At 45.0% G+C, this 12,438-nt stretch overlaps 1 pseudogene; it reads left to right on the top strand.

The window, feature by feature from the left end:
- The first annotated feature begins 7,033 nt into the window (after positions 1-7,033).
- On the top strand, positions 7,034-8,553 carry LOC111538105 (annotated as a pseudogene).
- The last annotated feature ends 3,885 nt before the right edge of the window (positions 8,554-12,438 follow it).

The following is a 12,438-nucleotide window of genomic DNA, read 5'->3' as shown; positions in this document are numbered from 1 at the left end:
TTTTGTATTTTTAGTAGAGATGGTGTTTTACCATGTTATCCGGGCTGATCTCGAACTCCTGGCCTCAAGTGATCCACCCACCTTGGCCTCCCAAAGCACGGAGATTATAGGCATGAGCCACCATGTCTGGCCTATTTTATTTTATTATTTATTTATTTACTTTCTTTTTTGAGACAAAGTCTCACTTTGTTGCCCAGGATAGAGTGCAATGGTGCAGTCACTGGTCACTGCAGCCTCGACCTCTTGGGCTCAAGTGGTCCTTTCACCTCAGCCTCCCAAGTAGCTGGGACTGCAGGCGCACACCACTATACCCAGCTAATTTTTGTATATTTTGTAGAGACAAGGTTTTACGGTGTTGCCCAGGCTGGTCTTGAACTCCTGAGCTCAAGCAATCCCCCTCCTAGCCTCCCAAAGTGTTGGGATTACAGGTGTGAGCCACCGTGCCCAGCCTACCACTTTTTATTTAACCATTCAGTGGACATTTGGGTTGTTTCCAGATTTAGGCTACTGTGGAGTATTATAAACACAGGTGTTCATATTTGGGCACCTGCTTTCTTTTATTTACTCATTTATTTAATGTATTTTAATGTATTTTCCTTTTTATCAGCTTCTACATCAAGAACACAAAGCTTGGCAGGGTGCACTGGCTCATGCCTGTAATCGCAGCACTTCGGGAGGCCAAGGCAGGATGATCACTTGAACCCAGGAGTTCAAGACCAGCCTGGGCAACATAGTGGGAATCTGTCTCTACAAAAAAAAAAAAAAAAAAAAAATTAGCCAGATGTGGTGGTGCCAGTGTGTGGTGGCACACTCCTGTGGTCCCAGCTACTCAGGAGGTTGAAGTGGGAGGATTGTTTGGGCTTGGGAAGTCAAGGCTCCAGTGACCCATGATTGTGCCAGTGCACTCCAGCCTGGGAGAGAGTGTGAGACCCTCAGAAAAAAAAAAAAAGGAAAAAATGTGTACTGTTTATCAGCTTACAAAAGTTTCTTTCTAGGCCAGGTGTGGTGGCTCATGCCTGTAATCCCAGCACTTTGGGAGGCCAAGGCAGACACATCACTTGAGGTCAGGAGTTCGAGACCAGCCTGACCAACATGGTGAAACCCTGTCTCTACTAAAAATACAAAAATTAGCTGGGCATGGTGGCACACACCTGTAATCCCAGCTCCTTGGGAGGCTGAGGCTGGAGAATTGCTTGAATTTGGGAGGCAGAGGTTGCAGTGAGCTGAAATCACACCACTATACTCTAGCCTGGGTGACAGAGTGAGATTCCATCTCAAAAAAAAAAAAAAAAAATTTTTTTCCTCCTTTATTTATTTTCTCCTTTATTAAATGTGGTAAAATAAATCATCAAAAAAATTAAATCTTGCAGTTTCAGAATAAACTTAACTTTATTTTTATTTCATTTTTTCTTAAAACTCCTTGTCAACACAATAAACCCAACTTTAAAGTATTAATGTATTATATCCTTTTTAAATACATTGTTGGATTTAGTTTACTATACTAATGTTTGTTTAGGATATTCTGTTGTTTTTTTGTGTGTGAGATTGGCTTACATTTTTTTTTCTTAATGTCTTTTTTTTTTTTTTTTTTTTGAGACAGAGTCTTGGTCTGTCACCCAGGCTGGAGTGCTGTGGCCGGATCTCGCTCACTGCAAGCTCCGCCTCCCGGGTTCATGCCATTCTCCTGCCTCAGCCTCCCAGTTAGCTGGGACTACAGGCGCCACCACCTCGCCCGGCTACTTTTTTATAGTTTTTAGTAGAGACGGGGTTTCACCGTGTTAGCCAGGATGGTCTCGATCTCCTGACCTCGTGATCCGCCCGTCTCGGCCTCCCAAAGTGCTGGGATTACAGGCTTGAGCCACCGCGCCCGGCCCTTTCTTAATGTCTTGTAAGGTTTTGGTATCCAAGTTATTATGCTGACTTCATAAAATGAATTGGAATGTGTTCCCTCTTTTTAAATTCTTGAAAAGTTACGTGAGCATAAGCCCATTGCTGAGCTTCTTCTCCTGTGAAATCTGTTTCTTGAACAGAAAATATATACAATGCCAAAATGGTGAATAAGTATTCCGTTTGGCTGTGCTTCTGATGCTGACAAAAGCATTAAGGTCAGGGAGGTAAATCCATGCTGAAGAATATGTCTCTCCTAGTGAGAACAAATTACATTCCCCTCCATGGATAGGGTCAGTCTGATGTAAGAAACCTGCTAGTAGGTAGTTGGCTAGTTCATATTGGGACTTAACTTTGACTTTGTTCTTGACATATTAAGCCTTCCACAATGGAGGCACCCAGGTCAGTTTTGGTGAGTGAAAGTCCGTGTCGCTGAGCCCATCGCCTTCTTTCTCACCGCCATGGTGATTTTGTATATGGGTCCATTGAGCAAGCACTGGATTTGCAAGGGAAAGACAAGACTGACATCCCCAGAATGCATTATGTTGTTCATCTCACTGAGATTCTCTTCTACAGTAGGTGTCTTTGGTGAACACTGACATAAAACACAAATGTCTTCACATTTTATCTCTAATCCTAGAAGCCCCTTCACGATACTTTTTTCTTAGACCTTGTCACATTTTGTTTTTTCCAAGTCTTAAACCATCCAGCCAAACCTTTAACCACTACCCTTGAATGTACATCTTATGTCTGGCCTTTTCCCACTCCTGTTGAAGAAGACAATCATACATGCTGCTCAAAGTTTTACCCCCCAGGAAAATTTCCCTTCATCATTGTCTCCTGGTTAGCGTTGTAACACTGCAGCAGTCTATTTCTGGCCTTTGCTGGTACATCAGTCAGAAACATCTGGAAAATAGGCCCAAATATTTTTTCTCCTCCTCAGTTAACTGGTCATAAGGAACTTCACATGAGGCTCTAGGTGTTGACTGAGTGAGAAAAGAAGCAGGTACAGTATTGGGTATCAGAGGAGTCTGCTTATATAACGAATACACCTTCCAGACCTGCTTCTGTCTGATGTTGTGTATAACATTTACACTTATTGACGTATTGCTGCTGTGTATGCCCAGCCTTATGGTGGCATGGGTCAGATAATACCCACTTCATTCTGGATATCTCAGGTCACCTGGTCACTTTATGTACCATGGTCAGGCATTCAGTCTCTAACAGTGCGTAGCTATGCTCCAGAACACTGAAGCTCTGCACTGTGATTCTTTTATGGAGGCTTGCTAGAGCCTCCACGTGACATATTGTATTAGTCAGTTCTCATGCTGCTGATAAAGATATACCCAAGACTGGGTAATTTATAAAGAAAAAGAGGTTTAGTGGACTCACAGTTCCATATGTCTGGGGAGGCCTCACAATCATGGTGGCAGGCAAGAGAGTTTGTGCAGGGGAACTCCCATTTATAACACCATTATATCTCATGAGACTTACTACGTACCACAAGAACACTATGGGGGAAACCATCCCATGATTAAATTATCTCCACATGGCCCCACCCTTGACACCTGGGGATTATTACAATACAAGGTGAGATTTGTGTGGGGACACAGTCAAACCATATCACATATTTATTAAAGTTTCTTTGAGTTCATCGAATTTGCTGGGATTTTGCACACTCTTGCACTGCAGCCTGAACTTATTGCAGAGCTTTTTCTTTCTCTGTTTCTCAGTAAAAGCTCACAGCCTTACAGGTTACTCATTTAATGGACCAGAGTAGCATATCAAATGACCTCCATAAATCACAAAGGCTTATCAAGCATTGCACTTTTTTTTTTTTTTAATATGGTGTTGGTGATAGTGGTAGTTGCAGTGCAAGGGATAGAAACTGCTTTCACTTAGGGAGGACTGGATCTCTAGAAACTTTGCTGAAGTGGCAGGTCCCTTAATTTTTGTGGGGCTTATATTCTACCCTGTGGCCTGCATTTGTCTTCTTACTAAAACATCTATGGTACTTTTCTCTTGCTCATCAGGTCTAATCAGCATTATGTTATCAATGTAGTAACCCAGTATGATATTTCGGGGGATATCAAGATCATCTATACCTCTGTGGTCTAGATTATGGCAGCGAACAGGAAAATTGATGTAGCCTTCAGGCAAGATGGTGAAAGATGTATTGTTGACCCTGCCAGATAAAAGCAAATTGTTGGAGGTTGGCAGCATACATTTTAACACTTGAGGGCCTTATAAAAATCAAGAAAGGAGCCATTCTCAGATGTCAGGCCTGCTCAGCTCATGGAAGCTTAGAATTTAAAAAAAATATATATATATTTCATGAAAATACGTATTTCTATAAACAACATATAGAATTATTTGAGAGTTTTAAATTTATGAGTATTCCAATGTATGTATTGTTCTGTGATTTCCTTTATTCACTCAGATTTTTTTTTTTCTTTTTTTCTTTTTATTTTTTTGTTGAGACAGAGTCTCGCTCTGTCGCCCAGGCTGGAGTGCAATGGCCGGATCTTAGCTCACTGCAAGCTCTGCCTCCCGGGTTTACGCCATTCTCCTGCCTCAGCCTCCCGAGTAGCTGGGACCACAGGCGCCCGCCACCTCGCCAGGCTAGTTTTTTGTATTTTTTTTTTCAGTAGAGACCGGGTTTCACTGTGTTAGCCAGGATGGTCTCGATCTCCTGACCTCATGATCCGCCCGTCTCGGCCTCCCAAAGGGCTGGGATTACAGACTTGAGCCACTGCGCCCCGCCTCTTTTTTTTTTTTAAATGGAGTTTTGCTCTTGTTGCCCCGGCTAGAGTGTGTGCGATCTGGGCTCACTGCAACCTCCACCTCCCAGGTTCAACCAATTCTCCTGCCTCAACCTCTCAAGTAGCTGGGATTACAGACATGTGCCACCACGCCTGGCTAATTTTTTAAAATTTTTAGTAGAGATGGGGGTTCACCATGTTGGTCAGGCTGGTCTCGAACTCCTGACCTTGGGTGATCCACCTGCCTCGGCCTCCCAAATTGCTGGGATTACAGGCATGAGCTACTGTGCCCAGTCACTAAGAATATTTTTAAAATTTATGTTAAGACAGCCTCATTCACTTTGTTCTTTTTTAAGGCAAATGACTTCTGTTAATATTTGCAAATCAATATAGAGAAAAAGTATTTGCCATGTGAATGGCTGCATACTGTGTAACAAGACTAATTAGATTTCTTCCATTAAAAACACCACACCTGGAGCAGTAACTGCAATCGGAGTCAGTGCATGATTAAGGTGATAATTTTCTAAGATCTATTATTCTTTTTCTGTACAAAGGATGAGATAGGTAGTACCATGCTGCACCTTTAGTGTCTTTTTTTTTTTTTTGAGACAGGGTCTCACTCTGTTGCCCAGGCCCCAGGCTGGAGTGCAATGGCGTGACCTTGGCTCACTGCAACCTCTGCTTCCCGGGTTCAAGCAGTTTTCGTGTCTCAGCCAACCCAAGTAGCTGGAATTACAGGCATGTGCCACCACACGTGGCTATGTTTTGTATTTTTAGCAGAGATGGGTTCCACCATGTTGCCCAGGCTCATCTCGAACTCCTGGCCTTGAGTGATCCACCCGACTCAGCCTTCCAAAGTGCTGGCCCTTTGAAAGGGGCCACTGTGCTTGGTCCCTTTCAAGACTTTAATGGAGGCACTAATCTCTGCAATTGTCCTAAGGATGAAGTAATGTTTTCTGTGGGGGAATTTAAATCTTCCATCCAACTCTTTCCTCTATTATGTCCTATCTCCTCTGTGTTAATTCCTCTCCTCTTCTTTAATTTCTTTTAGGTTGACTATTTTTAATTCAATTTTACCTCTCTTAACTTTATTGTTCTCTGAGAGATTACACATGCATCCTTTGCTTATCAATGTTTAATATTCTAACTCTGATAAATGCATTCAAGATATTACATCTGTTACTTTTCAGGTGACTTCTTACCTAATACTGTACAAATACAGTTATTAATATAGCATATGTTTTTTAATATAGCATATGTTTTCTAGTTAATTCTGACAGATAATTTGTACTTTGGGCTGATGTGCCAGGCTAGTGAAAGTTTAATGTCACCTATCTACCTTTCATTATCATCCTTTTTAAAAAACTAAATGACCAAAAATAGAATAGGCAGATGATAACGATGAACTATCAGTAATTTTAAGCACTTCTACATTTTATATGGAAAAGAGCAAGCTTAGAAATGTGCCTTAGAGCTGTGATCTGAAACTCTTATTGGATTCTAGTGATGCCCTTGCAGTCAACACCTCTAAGATAGCAAGAAGATTATATGCTTGAGATGTGATTAGTGAAAGATGCTGCACACTGAGAGTTTGGAGACCTGGTCTATCAGTATTGGGCAAGTCGTTTGACCTCTCTGGAATTCTCATTCTTTCTCTAAAAAATCAGACCTAGGTTTCTAAGGTTACTATTGGCTTCCAGATTCTCTATTTAAAAAGAAAAATACTTTCTTGAGTCGTTTGTTTTGACCTAATAGAGTATTGCTACAACAAGAATGGTGAAACACACCTGTAGTCCCAGCTACTCAGGAGGCTGAGGTAAGAGGATCACTTGAGCCCAGGAGTTGGAGTCCAGCTTGGGCGACAGAGCAAGACCCTATCTTTAAAATAATAATAATAACAATAATAATAGAGTATTGGCACAGAAATGGACGGCATGCTGTGGCGGGGCAGGTGCAAGATGCCGCTGCCGGTTCAGGTGCTTAATTTGCAGTAGGGGCTCGGCGCGGTGGCTCATGCCTGTAATCCCACCATTTTGGGAGGCTGAGGAGAGCACATCACTTGAGGCCAGGAGTTCGAGAGCAGCCTGGCCAACATGGTGAAACCCCGTCTCTACTAAAAATACAAAAATTAGCCTGGCGTGGTGGCGCATGCTTGTAATCCCAGCTACTCAGGAGGCTGAGGCAGGATAATCGCTCGAACCCGGGAGGCAGAGGTTGCAGTGAGCCGAGATGGCGCCACTGCACCTCAGCCTGAGTGACAGAGGAAGACTCCACCTCATTAAACACACACACACACACACACACACACACACACACACACACACAATAAAATTTGCTGTAGATGTTACCTCCTGCCCCGCATGGCCAGGAACTTAATCTTGAGTGCCAGCTTGTCGTCCTGTATGCTGCTCTAAAGAGGCGGCCCTGGAGCCCATGCAAGTCGACAAGGATCCCCCGGAGGACCTGCAGAATGCACCCGACGTCAACTACGTGGTGGACCCCACCCTGGAACTGGAGTAGTGCGCTGGCAGCTGCAGCTGCCCGATGCGCACCGAGCTGCTGCTGTTTATTGCTGGCTGACTACTGACCCTTGCTGCGGGCGGAGGCCCTGAAGATGGCGCTCTCCTTCCTGCAGATAATCTTTAACGTGGACCTGTACGAAGAGGTCCACCGGAAGCTCTCGGAGGCCAACCGGAAACTGCGGAACTCACCTGACGCCATCCCCGAAAGTGGCGTGGAGCCCCCGCCCCTGGACATGGCCTGGGTGGAGGCCACTCAGAAGGAGGCCCTGCTGAAGCTGGAGAAGCCGGACGCAGACCTGAAAAACTACAAGGGCAACTCCACCAAGGAGCGCACCAGGCGTGGCTACGATGATTCAGCAATGCCCTCAAGTATCACTCACGGCCTGAGGCTACTGCAGCAGCGCCAAGCACGCCTTCAACATGTCCTCAATGTCTTCAAGGTCAGCGTCTACTTGCAAAATTGGCCTTACGTGCTGAGCCGCGTCTGCAAGGCCAAGTCCATCCTGCAGATTGCCGAGCAGCGAGGACAGTGGGGCAGCCAGCCAGGCGCAGGCGGTCCTCACCGAACTCCCATGCGCTGCAGGCTTGGCCGAGCTGGCCGCGAGGAAGTACAAGAAGGCTGCCAAATGCTTCCTGCTGGCTTGGGTTGATCATTGTGACGTCCCCGAGCTGCTCTCCCCTAGCAACGAGGCCGTCTTTGGGGGCCTGTGCGCCTTGGCCACCTTCGACCGGCAGGAGCTGCAGCACCACCTCATCTCCAGCAGCTCCTTCAAGTTGTTCTTGGAGCTGGAGCCGCAGGTTGGAGACATCGTCTTCAAATTCCACGAGTCCAAGTGTGCCCCGTGTCTGAAGATGCTGGACGATGTGGCCACCTTGAGTCTTGAGGCCAGGAGTTTGAGACCAGTTGGGTCAACATGGCGAAATCCCGTCTCTACTAAAAAATACAAAAAGTAGCCGGTTGTGGTGGTGTCCGCCTGTAATCCCAGCTACTCGGGAGGCCGAGGCAAAATTGCCTGAGCCTGGGAGGCAGAGGTTGCAGTCAGCCGAGATCGCGCCGCTGCACTCCAGCCTGGGAGACAAAGGGAGACTCTGTCTCCAAAAAAACAAAAAAGGAGGAAATGTAGGACAACCTGCTCTCGGACATGTGTACCTACCCAACCTCCACTCCCCCACCGCCCCACCATCAGGACCCTGTACGCCCAGATTCGCAACTGCGCCCTCAACACACACAGGATGGCCACGCCCTCAGCCCCGCGGTGGCAGCGCGGGAGGGTGAGCTGAGGCAGCAAATCCGGGAGGATGTGGATCAGCGCAAGCACCACCTTCGAGAAGTCTCTGCGAATCGCAGGAGTTTCAGCACAGCGCCCAAGGCCGGATGCTGAGGGTCGCTGTGCTGCGCAACCAGATCCACGTGAAATCCCTCCCGGGGAAGGGAGCCGGGGGAGCGACTCCGGCCAACAGCCGGTCCCAATGAACACCAGCTTCTGAGGGGCGGCCCTCAGCCTCCGGATGTCTGCAAACCCTCTTGCCCCCATGGACCTGTTCACCTCGAGGCAGCTCGCCGCCCAGTGAAAGGCCTCGCATCCCGTGTGCCCTCGCACCCCGTGTGCCCTCGCACCCCGTGTGTCCTGTGCTGGGGCCTGGGAGGCAGGCGGCCGCTAGCCATCCTGGAAGGCGGGGCCTGTAGGGCTTGACCGCGTGGGTGGCTGTACCTAGGGAGCAGGCTGTGCAGCGCTGAGGAGGCACCATCTCCCGGAAACCTCCTATTCCAAGGAGGAGGAAGAGAAGGAGGGAGAGGGAGGGGGGAGGGGAAGGGGGAAGAAAAGGAAGAGGAAGAGGAAGGAGGAGGAGGAGAGGAGGGTTTTTTTTTTTTTGAGAGGGAGTCTTGCTCTGTTACCCAGGTTGGAGTGCAGTGTCGCGATCTGGGCTCACTGCAGCCTCCACCTCTTGGGCTCAAGCGATCCTTCCACCTCAGCCTCCGGAATAGCTGGAACTACGGTGCACACCACCATGCCAGCTAATTTTGTATTGTTTTGTAGAGATAGGGTTTTGCAATGTTGCTCAGGCTAGTCTCGAACTCCTGGGCTCAAGCGATCTGCTTGAGACCTCCCAAAGTGCTGCGATTACAGGCATGAGCCACCAAGTGCTGGCCTTTTTTTTTCTTTTCTTTCTCTTTCTTTTTCTTTTCTCTCTTTTTTTTTTTTTTTTTGAGACAGAGTCTTGTTCTGTCACCAAGGCTGGAACGCGGTGGTGCAATCAGAGCACTGCAGCCTCCTTGAACTCCTGGGTTAACGTTATCTTCCCTCCTCAGCCTCCTGAGTAGCTAAGACTACAGGCATGCACCACAATACCTTGTTAATTTTTTTTTTTTTTTGTAACGACGGGGGTCTCACTGTGTTACTTAGGCTGGTCTCCAACTCCTGGCCTCAGGCAATCCTTCTGCCTTGGCCTCCCAAAGTGCTGATATTATAGGTGTGAACCATCACACCCGACCCTAAAAATGTTTATTCTCTTTTTGAGATGTTTCTTCTGTCAGCATGTCATGATTTGCAATAAGACTTTAGGTTTGATTGCCACTCCATTATTATTTGTTCACATTTATGAGGCCAGACTCACCCCAGGCACTTGTTTATGAAATCGGACATGACTCATTGATCTGTGAGCATCGATTCCTAGAAAAAATCAACAGACTGAAAGAAATGCACCCAAACATAAATCACTGTATGCATTCACCAACGCAAAAGGAAAATTCTCATTTGTTTCACGTTTCGTTTCCAAATATGATATACCAGGAGAGGTCCCAGCTTGATATCAATTAGAAAAAAATACTGTAAGAAAATTGCAAAGCACCAGAGGACATTTTGAACCTTGGGGGAGGACTAGGTTAAACTCCATTGATCAAAATAACTGTGCTCATTCTGGATTAGGGCCCCACAGCCACCTGATCAGAGCCTTTATATCTGCAACCAGCAGCAATTTTTCCACTAATGAGCCAGGCACGGTGCAACTTCAAGGTTCTGGGAACCCAATCGTGATTTTTTTGTTCACCCATAAGGTAAGTAGTAAATATGTGGAGTTTCTTGTTTATGAGAAATATATAAAAAATCCTTGTGGGGATAGAAAGACAAGATCTGAAATAATATGCAGAAAAGGGCCATCAGCTTTTTACATAGGATATACTAGATTTGTATTTGATAATAAAAGAAAATTCAGTAATAGTTCTAAGACCCACACTCATTTAATGGTAAAAAGTAATTATTTTTAGAAAACGGACTAGTTGTCTAAAGGACAAAATGTCTTGTATTCTAATATGTAAGATTGTATTTTTGTTTTTGATGTAGGCTAAGCTCAGTTTTCCTTGCTATTTAAAAATAATAATTTCCACATTTTAAAGAGATAGTGGCAAAATGAAGTATTATATAGTTTAGTACTGCCAAATAGGAGTAAGATTGACACGAGTTAGCTTTCCCACCTCGGGGTTTTTATATAAAATAGAAGCTATAGGTTTTTTTTAAGTGCTAAAGGAATCCTTTATTTTTTTTTTCCAGATCTCTACCTGCAGAGGAAATCTCTTTTTAAAATAAAGAATAATGAACAGAAAGTTTTAAGGGAATAATTATGGGAAAAGACCAAAACTCTAAGACAGGATAGAATTTAGTGAATTATTGCTTTTGGTTAATGAGGTCTGAGTCCTCATTTTAATATCTAATTTTTATTTACAAGTAATATAAATGACTGCATTCTTAATTTTTGAATTTCAAACAATTCACAAATATATAGAGTAAATTTAAAAAGTCTCCTTAATACCTCTTCCAAATTCTGAGAGGTATCTATCACTTTTTCAATTTCATTAAAAAATTCTTTATATATGTATATACAGGTAAAAATGTACATAAACCTACACTTTTGATAAAAAGCACTCATGCTTTCTTAGAAGTCTTTTTTCCTTTCCTTTCTCTTTCTTGCCTCTCTTTTTTCCACCTTAACTTCCCATCCACTTTCATCACCTTCAACAGACCTCAGGTAACCTATATTAAATTCCTGGTGTGTATCCTTCTGCATTTTTTTCTCTATGCTCATTAAAATCACATACATATATATTTCACATACACATGCATACATATACATGTACATTTACAGAGTTTTATTTTACTGAGTGATTTGCAATTCCACACTGAATCTTTGGATTAATTTGGGGAGAATTGACATCTTTACCTATATTGCAATTTTCAATCCCTGAGCATGGTATATCACCATTAAATTAAATTTATTTGGGGCCGGGTGCGGTGGCTCAAGCCTGTAATCCCAGCACTTTGGGAGGCCGAGACGGGCGGATCACGAGGTCAGGAGATCGAGACCATCCTGGCTAACACAGTGAAACCCCGTCTCTACTAAAAAATACAAAAAAACTAGCTGGGCGAGGTGGCGGGCGCCTGTAGTCCCAGCTACTCGGGAGGCTGAGGCAGGAGAATGGCGTAAACCCGGGAGGCGGAGCTTGCAGTGAGCTGAGATCCGGCCACAGTACTCCAGCCCGGGCGACAGAACGAACGAGACTCCGCCTCAAAAAAAAAAAAAAAAAAATTAAATTTATTTGTATAGTATAGTGGTGTGTGTGTGTGTGTGTGTGTATTTGCGTTGTCAACTATCCCCCTTCTTGAAACTCTGACTTTGGGCTTTTGTTTCAGAGACAACACCTTCATGGTTTTCCTCCTTTCTTTCTTTTTTTTTTTTTTTTTTTGAGACGGAGTCTTGCTCTGTCACCCAGGCTGGAGTGCTGTGGCCGGATCTCAGCTCACTGCAAGCTCCGCCTCCCGGGTTCACGCCATTCTCCTGCCTCAGCCTCCCGGGTAGCTGGGACCACAGGCGCCGCCACCTCGCCCGGCTAGTTTTTTTTGTAGTTTTTAGTAGAGACGGGGTTTCACCGTGTTAGCCAGGATGGTCTCGATCTCCTGACCTCGTGATCCGCCCGTCTGGGCCTCCCAAAGTGCTGGGATTACAGGCTTGAGCCACCGCGCCCGGCCTGGCCATTTCTCATATTTATTTGTAGACTCTTTCTTCCCCTGTGTTAGTCTCAGCGTTCTGTCATTTTCTCACTTTTTCTTTTTGTCTCTGAGTAATCCTCTCTACATTCAATGGTAATTCATTAATGTTTATCTCCTGTTTGTACCATTTTTGTTGTTGTTGTCCTCTAGACCCAGATGCCTTCTGGACAACTCCACTTTTGCCATTCAGTTTTGCTGGTAGAATCTGTATTTTCTCTTTCTTCC

The sequence above is a fragment of the Piliocolobus tephrosceles genome, chromosome 5 (assembly GCF_002776525.5).
Source record: "Piliocolobus tephrosceles isolate RC106 chromosome 5, ASM277652v3, whole genome shotgun sequence".
Taxonomy (NCBI): Eukaryota; Metazoa; Chordata; class Mammalia; order Primates; family Cercopithecidae; genus Piliocolobus; species Piliocolobus tephrosceles.
This window is presented reverse-complemented; position numbering and strand designations above follow the sequence as displayed.